Here is a 15,348-nt window from a genome sequence, read left to right on the forward strand (position 1 = left end):
GGGAGAGGTTGACCGGAAAGCAAGTGTGTTCTTTGCTACCCTGCACTGGAGAGGGATTGAGCGTATACAGAAAAATAAGGAAGAAGACATGAGGGAAGGAAGCGGTAATACAGACAAACTGGAATGTCCCAGTCGTTCAACGAGGCTGGTTACTCGCAAAAACTTCCAAACCGACATCGTCACTTTTTTTGTGGAAAGCGCGATCCTTCCCACATTCTAAAATTGATTTCTCAGGAAGCGGCTGGTCATCAAGGCATGCAAACACCGCTAACAAAGACTGCTTCTGACAGCTGTACAGAGGGCCGTGACATGATATAGGTTCAATGGCTCTGGTATTGCCGCAATGGTGACATGCAGCACTGTCAGCCCAGGTGATTCGGCAAGCAAAAACGTTCGTACAAGACACTTGAAGTCACATGCGGCAGAGAGCGGTCGTCTCAGATTGATTCGTTTGTCGTGGAAAGTGATAATAATAAGCCAGATGGATTCGTATGTCGTGGGCAGTGAAGACGTCTGCGGAAAAATGCGGGGGTGTTCAACCTAAACTTCGCTATATTATGCGTGAGCATGTTAATCTTTGCTGCTGCGTTGCTTTTTGAAAGTGGAAGATGATCCATCATGCCATATTCAAGAGAATTCTTCGCTGCATCATCAACATGCTCGTTACCGACGATGCCGTAGAGGTATGGTAAGGATTAGAACGTTGCATCATGCACTTTTACTATTAGTTCATGATACAGTTTTGTTTCCAGCATCAATTGGCCTTGAAGTCCACGTCGTAGAACACTTCTAGGACATTGAAGAGCTTGTTTCGAGTCAGTAAAAATGCTTCATTGTATAGGGGCTTCTAGATCAATCCTTCGGAGTGTGCATCAGTCTGCCACAGGCTGCGCGGCTGTCTATGTTGTTTTCTTAGGCAATCGAAACTGGGTAGTTTCAGCTTTAGCTGCAGTGATCTTCTGCAGATCCTCCAATATTTGTTGAGCTATCCGTGTGAAGTTTAGTGTGCTGCTTGTATTTTTCACGCGTCCTGCTGCTTCAAAGCTGGTGTTGAGGGATCCGCAATATTGCGGATTCCTGGCACTCTCAAGCATTGTTTTTATAGATGCAAACGCTAAGGAGGTGCCAAGGTACGTTCCGAAGGCGTGTGAACAGCATAGGTCGGCGAAAATTGTGAAGCTGACTCAGACTCACCTACTAAATATTGGTTAAGACTCACCTAATAAACTATTCGTTATACCAAGCAGAGGAAGGCATCTGAGCCGAGATCAGTTACATATACATGTCGACATTGTGGAAATCATCCCCTTCTGCAGAAAGTGAGTGGGCAAGTTTCAGGAAGATGCGTTGCACCATGGCCTTCAAGAATCAATAGACGGAGACGCTAAGAGCTTCGCCTTAAGTTTATTTCAACAAGGCTTAACTTTTTGTTGGAAGGAGTTGTTATGCGATTGATAATATGTAGATGTGTAGCTTCTGGTTTTAATGCACAATCAGTCTGCAATACCAGCCTATTTACCGCTTTCAGGGATTCGTTTCAAAGCCTCACCAGCCATTAAAATTACCAGTCTACTTTATGTCCATGGCACGGCAAAGACTTATCGCAATGACCTTCAGCTTTTCCTCACTAGGGCGAGCTGATTCCACACATTTCTGGCCATACCTTCATTTCATTGCTACATTAACCTGGCTGCTTGTTTGTTTGCTTGTTTGTTTGTTTGTAGTCTCTAATCCATTTATAATACCTACTCTGGAGGATTGGCCAGGAGAACATACAGTCTAATATGGACGATAACTACACTATTGCTTACAACAAAAAAAGGGAAATAATGTTGTAGAATGAAGATAGCATATTAAAAAAAAGGAAACAAAAAATCAGAGAGTGAGAAAAAAATCAAAAAGAAAATCGACACTAACTGGCTGCCTTCCTCGGATTTTTTTCTTCTTTTCATATGGCACTTCTTTCGCCTAAATGACTACCGGGCACATAGCCTACGCGTTTCATGGCCAGTTTAGGTTCTTTTTTTTGCTTTATATCATCTAGAGAATTATGAACCATGGCTCTCCGTGAAGTGTGATTACCAGAGAAACTTTTTTTGAACAAGACACGAAAGTGGTGCAGCATTGACCGTACCCGAATACACGAATAAACTCGTAATGCCTGTTCACCAATTTCTCTTTGAATTGCGCTCCTCTGTCTTGAGCTTAGTGGTCAGATTCATTTATTTGCTAACGTGGTTGCTTGGGCGAGTTGGTACGACATGATTCTCATAAAAAAAGCGCCAATAATGAGGGACAGGAAAAAAAAGAGACGGACAGTGGCACTGACTTACAACAAGATTTATTTGCTAGAACCGCACAATATTTACTTGAGCAGTATCTGACAAAAAAGAGAAAAAATACCAAACAAAGAAAAAAGAATTCACCTAACAACCGAGTAATCATCGTGATAACGCACCATGAACAACTCGTGTGCCAACGTTCTGAAGAAAATCTATTTCTTTTTGTGATAGAGGAATGGAAGGCCTGCCGACCCATGCACTGCCCAGCCTTTCTATTTGTTCAGCCTCATAAATTTTAAGTATCATCTTGTCCCGATGACGCCTAATGATGGTACAATGCTTAAATTTGGGGACACAATCGCAGTCTCGCCAATGAACGCCGAGGTGGCCCGAAACTGTAGAGGAGACGTTCAGAGCGTGCTCTTTGAGCCGCTCATATAAACACCTGCCTGTTTGGCCGATGTACCCCTTGCCGCAAAACAGGGTTAGAGACTACACCATCCCTTTGATGCATGGAACGTACCTGTTCTGATGCTTGATTTTGCAGCCACGCTCTCCCCTGGAATCAGAATTCACGGCCTTGCACAACCTAGCCAGCTTTTTTAGGCCAGAAAAAACCAGGTCTACGTCGCACCTGCTGGCCACATTTCTGAGGTTGTGGGTGACGCCGTGGATATAGGGAATAACGGCGAAGTGTCGTTTCTCCCGTCCCTTATCCTTTGTACGGGTTCGAGCATTATTCTCTAGGCTCATTCTAGTTTGTCGGAGTAGACACTGAGCAACGGCGGTCGAAATGTACATCGGGAAACCAGTCTCAGTAAGGAGTTAGGTTTGCTGATTCAATTTGAAAGAAATTTCTGCAGCGCGAGGCGAAAAAACGGACACAGAAAGGAATAGACTGAGAGGACAGAGTGCTGGACACAGAAAGGAATAGACTGAGAGGACAGAGCGCTGGTCCTCTCAGCGCTCTGTCCTCTCAGTATATGCCTTTCTGTGTCCGTTTTTTCACCTCGCGCTACGTAAATTTCTCTCAAATGCAACACCAACAAGCCCACATCGCCCCTTTTGCTGATTAAAGCTGGACCGAATCATGTGATGGTAGGATCTTCACAGAGTGTTTGTTTAGCAAGTCTTAGCGATAGCGCGCTTCACCACTTTTGAATGTGCTGAACCAGAAGGGAGGATTGGCTTGTTAGCGCGTGGTTCATAGGCCCAACACACGTGGAAAGGACTCAACGTTAACATCAAATCAACCTGATGGTTCCTCTGTCCGGAACTTCATGTGTTATAACAAGCGAAGAAAGGCACTTACTGAAAATTTCTAAAGTACTAGTCAAAGACGAACCATCTGACGAGGTTCCAGCTTGAAACAACACGAGGAAGTTGTCAACATAGCGGCATACTTTCTTAGCAGTTGTGGATTCCAAGCAATTCTGAATGGCGCGATCATGGCTGGCTAAAAATAAATCACTCAAAGTGGGCGCAAGGCACACCCCTTGGCGTTTTAAGTAAATACGATCATCCCGCTCTGCAAATGTCGACCTTAGGTAATACTTTAGCAGTTCCATAAAACCTTCAGGAGATATGCCTACTGCATTCTCATAATTCACTACGCCAAAACTGTCAATGGAACCACGAATGCAAGCTAGAAGCTCAATCTGTAACAATGAGTAGTATGGATCTTTATTATTTATTGAGAATGCTTGGTAGCCAGAAAATTGGTTATCTTTCAGCACTAAAATCACATCATCGGAACTTTTAGCCAGAAACGGATTGTCTATGCTTAATAACAGCAGTTTACCCTGAATAAATTGTGCCAGGATTTTTCGCCACGGATTCGCCTCTGAAACTATAACACGGTAAGGACTATTAACCTAGTGCGTTTTCGTGTTAAGGAAAATTCTCATGCTAAGGTTTTTCCCGCCATCCATCTTCTTTACCAAATTATCCAGATTCAACCTTTTACAGAGACTTTTTGCATAGGTTTTAACCTTTGGAAGCGACACATTAGCTTGGGGCTGAAAAACAGACAAAAGCGCTTCACCAGCTTTTTCTTATAGAGTTCAATCGCAATAATACCAAAACCTCCCGTTTTATCTGCTGCTACCAAAGACAATGACTTATCCTTCAAGAAAGATTTTACTTTCTTTAAAGAAACCCTGTTTAAGCCTGCTCTATGGTTACAAAGAATCTCACAACCCTCAGAAACACACCTCTCGGCACAGTCAGCAGGTGCCTTTCTAGAAATGCTTTCGACCAGGCTCAGAAGTTCCACCCGTGATCTTTTTGGTACAACAACCTACTTGGGGCCGCGGCTAAGCACACAGCGAATGCGGGAGGTGTTTCTGAGGGTTGTGACATTCGTCATAACCACAGAGCAGGCTTAAACAGTGTCTTTGTAAAGAAAGTAAAATCCTTCTTGAAGAATAAGTCATCGTCCTCTGTAGCAGCAGATAAGGAGGGAGGTTTTGTTATTATTCCGAATCAACTCTATACGTAATAAGGCGGTGAAGCGCTTTTGTTTGTTTTTCAGCCCCAAGCTAATGTGTCACTTCCGAAGGTTAAAACCAATGCAAAAAGTCTCTGTAAAAGGTTGAATCTGGATGGCTTAGTAAAAAGATGGATGGCGGGAAAAAACTTAGCATGGAAATTTCTTTAACGTGAAAACGCACGAAGTTAACTGTCCTTTCCGCGTTATAGTATCAAAGGCGAACTCGTGGCAAAAAATGCTGGCACAATTTCTTCAGGGTAAACTGGTGCTATTAAGCATAGACAATCTGTTCCAAGCTAAATGTTGCGATGATGTGATTCCCGTGCTGAAAGATAACTAATTTTCTGGCTACCAGACAAGCTCAATAAATAATAAAGGTCTGTACTACCCATTACCACAAAGTGAGCTTCTAGCTTGCATTCGCGGGTGCAGTGACAGTTTTGGCGTAGTGAATTATCAGAATGCCGTAGGCATATCTGTTCAAGGTTTTATGTAAATGCTAGAGTATTACCTAAGGTCGACATATGCAGAGTGGGATGATCGTATTTACTTGCAACGTCAAGTGTGTGCATAGGATCATGTCTTGTGCCCTTATTGAGTGATATATTTTTAGCATGCCGTGATCGTGCCATTCAGAATTGCTTGGAGTCCACAACTGTTAATTAAGTATTCCGCTATGTTGACGACTTCCTCCGGTTGTTTCAAGCTGGAACCTTGTCGGACGGTTCGTCTTTGACTAGTATTTTAGAAATTTTCAGTAAGTGCCTTTCACCGCTTGTTTTAACACATGAAGTTCCGGACAGAGGAGCCATCAGGTTCCTGGATTCGATGTTGACGATGAGTCCTTCCCACGTGTGTTGGGCCTATGAGCCACGCGCTAACAAGCCAATCCTCTCTTTTGGTTCAGCACATTCAAAAGTGGTGAAGCGCGCTATTGCTAAAACTTGCTGCACAATTGATCTGTGAAAGTCCTGCCAGCACATAATTCGGTCCAGCTTTAATCAGCAAAGTAAACGCCTTACTGAGGTTGGTTTCCCGATCTACGTTTTGAACACCGTTGCTGAGTGTCTACTCCGAGAATTCAGAATGAGCCCAGAAAATAATGCTCGAACCCGTAAAAAGGATAAAGGACGGGAGAAACTAAACTTCGTCGTTATTCCGTATATCCATGGCGTCACCCACAACCTCAAAAAGTGGCCAGCAGGTGCGACGCAGACCTGGTTTTTTCAGCCCCAGAAAAGCTGGCTAGGTTGTGCAAGGCCGCGAATACTGGTTTCAGGGCAGAGCGAGGCTGCAAAATAAAGCATCAGAAGAGGTACGTTCCATGCATCAAAGGGATGGTGTACTCTCTATGGCTGTCTGGCGGCAAGGGGTATATCGGCCAAACAGGCAGGTGCTTAAATGAGCAGCTCAAAGAGCACGCCCACAACGTCTCCTCTACAGTTTCGGGCCACCTCGGCATTCATTGGCGAGACTGCGGTTTTAAATATTGGCGAGACTGCGGTCCCCGATTTTAAACATTGTGCCGTCATTAGGCGTCATCGGGACAAGATGATACATAAAATTTATGAGGCTGAACAAATAGAAAGGCTGGGCAGTGCATGGGTCAGCAGGCCTTCCATTGCTCTATCACAAAAAGAAATAGATTTTCTTCAGAACGTTGGCACACGTGTTGTTCATGTGGCGTTATCACGATGATTACTCGGTTGTTAGGTGAATTCTGTTTTCTTTGTTTTGTATTTATCTCTTTTTTGTCAGATACTGCTCAAGTAAATATGGCGCGGTTCTAGCAAATAAATCTTGTTGTAAGTCAGTGCCGCTGTCTTTCTCCTTGTTTTCCTGTCCCTTGTTATTGGCGCTGTTTTTGAGTGAAATATTTATTCGCCCTCTTCATAACATTCTACATGTAGCAAGATGTGCCTTCTTGCTTAGCTGGTCGCATACTTTACGAACAATGTGCCTGACCTCAACTGGTGTGTGCCACCATGCCTACATAAGCAAACTCACTCATGAGTCAACTCAGATCAAGTCGTGAGTCTACGTCTGGCGAGTGATATTTATTTAGCCTAAGTCCAAGGGAGTTTGGTTGCGTAAAACTTCAGGGAGTCTGAGTACGAGTGAGCCCATAGCATGTTCGGTATGTCCTCGCAAAAGGTACCCGGAAATGGCTTTGACGATTTTATATAAACACATTTAGGGTCAGTAGGCCAAGTCCCAAGGGTCATTTAATCACCGATTCCAGCTATCAGCGTCAACTGCATAATTTATTACAACACTTTAATGCTGCGAAACGCTGCAGATCACTGTGAGTCAGCCAAAAACATTTTCAACCACCCATTTACAGAACAACATTCTTTGGTAATGTGACGTCACCCAAGCTGTTGATCTAATTAGCTGTGGAATGCGCGGAAGACGGATCAGCTGCTAGGGTGGCGCCACCTGAGAGAGGATATCAACCCCTCCGCGATAATAATCTCTGTTGCCAGACGTCGTGCGGCCGGCCGGGTGCACTGCGTGATGGCCTCCAAGATTGTGCGCAAAGCGTCGACGCGCAGTCGAGGAGGTCTACACTAGGCGAAGCTCAAATTGTTGAGTGCACTCATGTGAGCTCTGCGATCGGGCAAGGTTCTGCTTGGCGTTGCATAAGTCAGTTGCCATACTTAGAGGTGGCTGATGCCAGACTGCCGTCAAATATGGCGGAGAAATTTGTTCTTGTAGTTGTGACTTCTTCGTGAGGGTTTAGTGTCGTCCGCGGTGCATTTAGCGAGTGCATGAGCGACCATTGCAGAATCCGGCAAGAAATGCTGGCCGTTTTTCTGCACAAAGTGAACTGCGCCTTGCAGATGTCGGGACGTGTTCTCTTGCTATGTGTGCTGCTGTGCAATTAAAAGATCGTGTCTCCGAGTTAGAAAAGCAACGACGCGTCGTCCGCCGTGCATTTCGCGAGTACGTGTGCGATGAACTTGTTTGCGAGTGCATGAGCGGCGCTGACGGTTTAAATTAGCGGAATGAACGGCGCCTTGAAGAAGTCGGGGCGCGTTCTCTTGCTGTGTGCGCAGCTGTGCAATTAAGAGATTGCGTCTCAGTATAAGGGACGACGAGGAAAACTGAGTAGAGTCGTAGCAGGTGGTGCGCTCTTTCCTCCCTTCTTTTTTTACATCTGATCATGCAACGTCTACCGCGCGTCATGACGGGGACGCTAGGCTTCCCCTTGTTAGGGGAAGCCTAGCTAGAGGAGGGAAATATATATATATATATATATATATATATATATATATATATATATATATATATATATATATATTAGTCCCCTCTTTTATATAAGAATAAATAGTCCCCTCCCTCCCTCCCTCTCTCTCTCTATATATATATATATATATATATATATATATATATATATATATATATATATATATATGTGCGTGTGTGTGTGAGTGACGCATCAACACGGTGATTCTAGGAGAAGCCGACGAAGAGGAAGTACGCGTGCATTAGATAAACGCATGGCATCTGGACCACGACGTGTCTCCATTTTGTAGCGTCACACAAGTTGACAGTATCGACCTCATCAACGTGCCATGGCTAAGCCAAAGTCTCCGCTCGACATACAAAAGTTCAAGGGAGCACCAGAAGACGTCTCCATCGACAAGTGGCTTCTTCTTTTCAACTTGAAGGCAGCCTAGGCGTCATGAAGGCAGCGCGATCGGGTCAGTCACTATAGCGAATACATTGAAGGGGAAGCGTTCAAGTGGTACCTGACAGAGATTTTCGGCAACAGCGAGACAACTTGGGACGATATCAAGCACGACATGCAAGCCCGCTTTGCTAAGACTGACGGAGATGCCTTCCGTCTCTTCATTGACTACCGACTGAAAGGAGGGCAGACCATCAAGGACTACTACGACGAGAAAAAGCGACTGGGTTGTTTGGCTGACCCGAAAGAGTGCCACATCAATTCTGGACTGACTGATGGTGTTCCTCCTAATTTTGAACTAGCGCTCGCTGGACTGTCTTTCAACTCGTTTTAAAGTGGCTCACCGCTGCTCAACGGGTCGAGACATCTTCAAAACGGGTGAGAGGAGTTTCCTTTGCTTGTAACGCTAGTATCGCATCAAGAGCTCCACGTCTCTTCAGTAGACCGCAGCAGCCAACAATAACTCCTCAACCGCGTGCCCCGAAAAACGAATGTAGATACTGCTCAGCTGCTCAGTTCCCACGACAGTTTCACTGGCACAACAAATGTCAGCACCGCGGCAATGTGTCCGCTATTGATACTGAACAGGGAAACGAGGAGGGTGACCCAGAGTTCCATTAATACACTTCAGTGCTCTCACCAACGGAAATCCAGTAAATGCAATTCTCGATACAGGATCAACAATTGCTTGTATCAGCGAGGATGTGTACAAACAGCTAAAACTTCAGTTGATGAGAGACTCCAGCGTCATGGTCCAGCAAGTTGCATTAAGCATTCGAACTTTCGGTCGCGTAAACATTCAGTTACAAATTGGGAACGTCATAAAGAAAGTTTATGTACATGTGCTGCGAGGCATGAGAACGAAATTATTTCTTGGCCTAGACAGCGCTTCGTACTTCAATCTTTCTGTAAATATGGAAAGCAAGTCAGTGACACGGTTCATATCGCGGTTGCGGCTGCTGCATTTCCGATGGAGGCGGAAATGTTGCAGGCCCGTGTGCTCAGATTTTGGTGCACGTTAAAGAACCCCAGATGGTCGAAATTTGCGAAGCCCTCCACTACGGCGTCTTTCATAATCATATGGTGGTTTTGTGGCGTTAAACCCCACATAATAATCAAGTCAGTGACATAAGCACGTGAGAATATGAACCTTCCGCATCACAATGAAAATAAAGCCTTTCAAGCCCTGCTGATGTGAACCCTGACTTCAGAAAACTTATCAGAGCATGAGTCGGCGGCGCTCGACCCTCTTTCAAGCAAGTATGACGAGATATTTTCGAAATCTAAGACAGATGTTGGGTGCATCACTACTGAGAAACATAGGATCGCACTTAACAATGCTGTCCCTATTCGTCGAGCACCATACCGATGTTCACAGGCAGACAAAGTGGAGATCAACAAAGAAGTTGACGCTCTCCTCAAGCAAGGTGTAGTGAGGCCTTCATAATCGGCCTACGCCGCACCTGTCATTTTAGCAGAAAAGAAAGGTGAAGGAGGCACTCGTCTATGTATTGAGTACCGGAAACTCAATGCCATAACGGTACCTGACTTTCAACCAATTCCACGTATAGATGATATTCTTGACCACTTGGGAAAGGCGGAGTTTTTCACTACGTTGGACATAACATCGGAATACTGGAATATCCAAATGCATCCTGACGATGTCCAGAAAACTTAATTTGTCACGCCTGATGATCATATTGAGTGGGTGGTAATGCCGTTTGGATTGAAGAACGCTCCGGCTACATTTGAAAGAGCCATGAAATCAATAATAGCGAAACATCAGTTCACCCATGTTAGCAATTACTTTGACGCGGTGGTCGTATACTCAGTAACATTTAATGATCATATACGACACCTTGAGGTGCTATTGAACGCTCTGAAAACCGAGAACATGAAACTCAAACGAAAAAAGTGGCAATTCGCACGCTGCAGAATTGAATACCTGGGCCACAAAATTTCACAAGGAATAGTGACACCTAAGCAAAGTAATATGGCTGCCATACTCAAATTTTCGACACCAAAACGAGAAAAAGATCTCCAGCGTTTTCTGGGCACTATAAAAATCTACCGTCAGTGCATTCCCCACTTCAGCGATATCGCTCTTCCACTCATAGAACTACTCCACAAAGGCAGCAAGTGGGTGTGGACAGAAGCGTGCGAGCAAGCCTTTCGTGAACTGAAGGAGCGGATAACTGAAGAACCGGTGCTTCGCATATACGACCCTTCGAGACAATGTACTGTGTACTGTGACGCATCTGGCGAAGGCATCGGTGCAGTGCTGAAACAACCTGATGACAAAGGCAAAGAACATCCTGTTGTTTACTATTCCCGCAAACTACTTAAGCACGAGATGAACTATGCTATTACAGAAAGAGAATGTCTTGCCATTGTAGATGCCATTGATAAATGGCATTGCTACCTTCATGGAAAGTTATTCACTGTTGTAACAGATCACTCTGCACTCCAGTGGCTGAAGAGTTTTAAAAATCCTTAAGGTCGTCTCTTCCGGTGGTCTTTGAAACTGTCAATGTATGATGTAAACATCAAACATCAAAAGGGCGCAAGTAATCTCAAAGCAGATGCGCTCTCCAGAGCCCCAATAGTTAATCTTCTGTCACACGACGACCTTCAGCGATGCAACAATGAGCGTCCGAAAAGAACGCACTCATTGGAAAATAACATCATCATAGTTAAAAGAAAAGGACTACGGAAAATATACGTGCCCCATGAACTACGCCCAACCATTCTGAAGAATGCACATCAACATTTTGGGCATGTCAGAGTGATGAAGACGCTATCACTCCTGTCTCCGCAATATTGATGGCCGCTTAAGATAACCGATGTTTCCACTTACATTCGGCATTGTGATACATGCCAGAGATGCAAGAATACGAAAACAAAAAAATTTCGGACGCTTGGATCACTGCCTCTAGCTGAAGAGCCCTTCAACCTCTTTGCAATAGACACCATTGGAGGATTTTCTGGATGTGGCTGGTCAAAAAGGTTTATACACTTGGTTATTGATCATGCGACTCGCTACGTATGGGCGTTTGCTCATGAAAGTGAGAACAGTGACGCCTACATTTCAGGCCTAAAAATTATTTTTTTTCTTCTGGAAAACCACGAAAGCTCCTTTCATATCGTGGAAAAGGATTTACCGCAGGAAACTTCAAGCAGTTTTCAAAACATAATCGTTCACACCAATTATTCACCTCATCTCATTATCCACAATGAAACGGCATGAACGAGCAGACAAACTAGACTATCGTAACGAGATTTAAATGTAAGATCAATGACGAACCACAGAAGTCTTGGACTAAGCTGCTTCCGGAGGTAATTGACGAATACAACAGAACATCCCACGAAGTGACCGGCTACGCACCTTCCTTCCTGATGTATGGAATTTCATCTTATCTTACCGTACTGGAACAACGAGAAGAAACTGTCGAAGAAGCGCGAAAAACTGCAGTTACCAATTCCATCGCCTACCTTAATAAGAACAAAGTCATTTATGATAGAAAAGTTTTTCCGATTGAGTTCCAAGTCGGTGATTTTGTCCTTTACGAGACACCATGGCATCCCAACAACAGCAAACTGAGTTCCGTCATGGAAGGACCTTACAAGATTCTACGAGAGGTCTCAACAATGAACTATGAGAACAACCACTCCGTGCTACCCTAAGGTAGAAACTGACATTGTGCATGTTAGCAGACCGCGGCGCTATTTTGTACCTTCTGAACTGAGACTTTCTCGAGGGGAGGGGGAAGTGTGACGCATTAACAAGGTGATTCTAGGAGAAGCCGACAAATAGGAAGTGTGCGTGCATTAGAATAAACGCATGGCATCTGGACCACGACGTGTCTCCATTTTGTAGCCTCACACACACACATACACACACACACACACACACATATATATATATATATATATATACATATATATATATATATATATATATATATATATATATATATATATATATATATAAGACAACAGACTATGTCCAAGATGAAACTGCTTATTAAGCCGAACTTGAGGCCCCTAAGTGGAGAGTCAGATTACACACTGGCAGTGATAGCGGCGAACGGAGCACCAACTGATCACCGTTGAGATGCTCGTTCTTTTTTACATCACACGTCGAAGTTTCCAGTTGGATCAAATAGCAGTCGAGCAATGTCTGGAACAAGCTTGAGTGTTCGTGTCTTTCGCAAAACTTTAACGAAATGGTCAAATACGATCGGGAAGCCTCTCGAACACTGAAGCACAACCTGCGCGGAGCATTGCTAACAGTCTTTTGGCCCCCCGTAAACCAAACACAGCTTAAAGGGGCCCTCAAACACTTTTCGAGAATGGTCAGAAAACGCTGCCGATTTGTAGTGATGGCATTTGACAACACGCAAGCCAAAGATTATAGCGCAGCACGTGGCCTGGAATTCAAAATGAATTGTCCAAGTCAGCGAAAAATTGCTTTTCCTTTTGTCGACAAATCACGGAGTAAGCACAAAAATAACCCGTAGTAAGCCCATCTATCAGCCATTGGCTGATTGGAACATTGCGCACACGGTCGTTACAGAGATCACCGCGGGAGACCGTCACTTGTCCACGCATGCGCGGGCGATCGCACTGAAAAGAGCCACGTATTCAAGGATGAAAAATAAAAAAGCTGTCAAGCTGACGAGGTGCGCGTGAGGTTTTTTTGTTTGCCCCTCACATCCCCCTGCTTAGCTTCCATCGTTTTCGCCGGGACGGCAGATAAAAGAATGTGATGGCAGCGTTTGACAAATCTTTGTAACTTTACTCGTACTAGGCGGATTCTTAAAATATTTGTGTTGTCGAAGTTGTGAGGCAAGGCGCTTTTCGAGTGAATTAATTCCATGGTTGCTCAAAAAAGCGTTTCTGGGCGTCTTCAACTGACACAACAAATGCATGTGGCAATGCTTTTTCAGTGAGCTCCAGCATTTTCTGCCGATCTGTGGTGATACTTCAGCATTACTGTTAACTTTATAAAGACTGGCGTTCATGCTCACATCTACTCACGCATATTTAACGCACTGAGTGATGCTCATACGCCAGCTCACTATTTGTTCATTAAATGCTTGAGATACAGGTGGGGGATGTGCATAGACCTCTCCCCTCAATCTCTTTCACAGAAAAGTTCTTGATAAAGAGATTTCTGAGCAAACACTTTCAATATATGTGTTGTCACCGCATCGCAATCACTGGCAACTCTTACGTAAAAATACCAGCACTAAAGTACCGAGTAGGACATCGACTATGCTAGTTACTAGAACCCGGCTTTTAGGCAAATGTATATTTTGTTCTTTGCGTTCTGATCATGCCACAGTGATATAAGAGCATCAAATTTAGGTTAAGAAAGACCTCGAAGACATCGACGTGGCAGTGGGTGCGATATAAGAGGTCCCTCTGTGTAGCTTCGGGAAGGTGGCAATGAAATGCGTAACCGTGGAGTGAGATCAGTGGAAGGCCAAGTGTAGACGAAAACTAAAAAATTGTGATGTGCACGTGGTTCATGTGTGCTAGTATTTTGCTTCTTAAAAGGTCTTCCACCAGGTCCTATGAGATTTTGTATTTACACTGCAAGTTGTTGCATGTCGATGTTGAACGGGAAACCACAATTTTTTTTGAAGTTGGTTCATTACTAGCCGCGAAATCATGAGGCGAGGGGTCATCATGCGCACGTGACCTTGTGCTCATTACGTGCCTTAGCCAGGTCGTGCACGCCAGCGATGCTGCGTCATTTCGGTATTCTCTGTAGTGTACTGCCGGTTTCGGTGCGATTTATCCCTTAGCGCGCACACATTTTGAGAGTCTTGCTCGGACCATGTATATTTATTATCATCATGTATTCTTGGTGTTATCATGTATTCTTACATAGCGTTGCGCAGCTAAAACTGCTATTAGGAACGATTCATGCACCGAGGGCTGGCACGGGTGGAAGGAGGGAACGCGTCCCAAAAACACGAATGCATGTGGAATGGAAGCAGATTGGTCTCTCATTTTAAAGCGATTACAGAAAAATTTAAATTAAAAACGCATGCATATTATGCTCATGTGTTTCATTCTTTCTTGTTTCAATATATTTCAGTAACAGATCACCCAAATTACACCTGTCGCCTCAAAAACGTTTCGCAACGTCGCACTACTACAAGCGATGTCTTAGCACCAATGTCTACAAGCGATGTCCCAGCTCATATAACTACGCAGGACCAATGCTTCTTATGTGGCAGTCTTGTCAATGCATGTAAGTGGGCTATTCGGTTTAGTAGCATTGTAACGAAAAAAAAAACAGCGCAAGAGCACGGAAGGGGCACAAACAAGAGCGCTAGTGTGTGCGCCCGTTCGGTCCCCGCTCACATCTAGAAATCTTGGCAGACGTGATCGTGAGCGCCCTGTTCGCGGCACTTGTCAGCTCAGACCTCACGAGGGGTCTCTAAAGGGGTTCACTGACAGAGAAGCAACAGACCCTTTTCAATTACACCCATCCGATAAAAGGCATTCCTCATCGCATTTCTCATTCCGCATTCCAAAAATAAAGAGAATCGCGAGTGTGTTGACTGCATGGTGAACACTTGAGTCAAAATGATACAGTATAAAAAGAGGAGAATGTGTTATACAAACCGTGCGGAGATTAAAAAAATGACAATTGCATGTCTATTTTCAGCTTTTCGCGCTTTGGTGCCATCATACCTTACATTTTTGGCTTTGCTGTCATAAATACTGTTTACGAACGTCTTTGTCCTAAATATTTCGAGTTTATGTAAATTTTTTCGTGCCAACATTTACGATTTGGGAAGCCTAAAACGGTGTTTCGCTTGCCAGTTCTCAGTGAATAGCCCACTTTTTAGACCCTAAAATTC

At 44.3% G+C, this 15,348-nt stretch overlaps 1 protein-coding gene across 3 annotated transcripts in view; it reads right to left on the minus strand.

Moving 5' to 3' along the window:
- The window catches only part of LOC119169162 (uncharacterized), a 472,562-nt gene that overhangs the window by 52,690 nt on the left and 404,524 nt on the right, over positions 1–15,348 (minus strand). The window lies entirely within an intron of this gene.

Source organism: Rhipicephalus microplus, chromosome 2 (genome assembly GCF_043290135.1).
Source record: "Rhipicephalus microplus isolate Deutch F79 chromosome 2, USDA_Rmic, whole genome shotgun sequence".
In the NCBI taxonomy this organism is placed as follows: domain Eukaryota; kingdom Metazoa; phylum Arthropoda; class Arachnida; order Ixodida; family Ixodidae; genus Rhipicephalus; species Rhipicephalus microplus.